We start from the raw sequence: 672 nt of genomic DNA on the forward strand, positions 1-672 counted from the left end.
GTAAGTGACTTGTTTGACTTGTATGCTAAAAAGACTTGTATGTGTAGCAGTACTCAATCAGAATTGGTTACATGCTCTGTCTTCATTACAAGAATAATTAATTTTAGCAACAAATATTTAGCGGCAATAATACAATAGCAGCTATTTTTTTATTTAAGTTATATTTTTGTGGCTATTATATATTTGTCATTAATACTATAGATTATAATGGTAATTATTATTATTGCCACTAAAAATATAAGAAAAACTACCTTTAATAAAAAATTTTAGTAGCCATAATACAATGGCTGGTTTTATTTTTATTAAAATATAAGAAAACTACCTTTAGTAAAAAAATTTTAGCGGTCATTGTACTATGGCTGGTATTATTTTTATTAAAATATTTTTTTTATAACAATTAGTCAAAAGAAGAACAAAGACCCACGGACACCCACCTCACCCCCTTTCTCTTACTTTCTGAGAAACCTAACCCTAAACCCAGCCACTATTACCATTCTTCCAGTAGAGGGTGCTGCCGCCAGCGGGGACAGACCGTGGATGCCGTCGCACTCTTCTCATCACCGAACTCTTCTTAGCTTTCATCGTTCCTCTTCTCGTTGCCATCTCATGAAGAAAGCGTTGACCACGTGTTGCCGTCGCGAAGGTTGCTCGGTCGGTCGTCGTGTCTTCGAG

General features: G+C 35.4%; 1 pseudogene; it reads left to right on the top strand.

The window, feature by feature from the left end:
- The window catches only part of LOC107647128, a 2,712-nt pseudogene continuing 2,651 nt past the window's right edge, over positions 612 to 672 (top strand).

The sequence above is a fragment of the Arachis ipaensis genome, chromosome B06 (assembly GCF_000816755.2).
Source record: "Arachis ipaensis cultivar K30076 chromosome B06, Araip1.1, whole genome shotgun sequence".
Taxonomy (NCBI): Eukaryota; Viridiplantae; Streptophyta; class Magnoliopsida; order Fabales; family Fabaceae; genus Arachis; species Arachis ipaensis.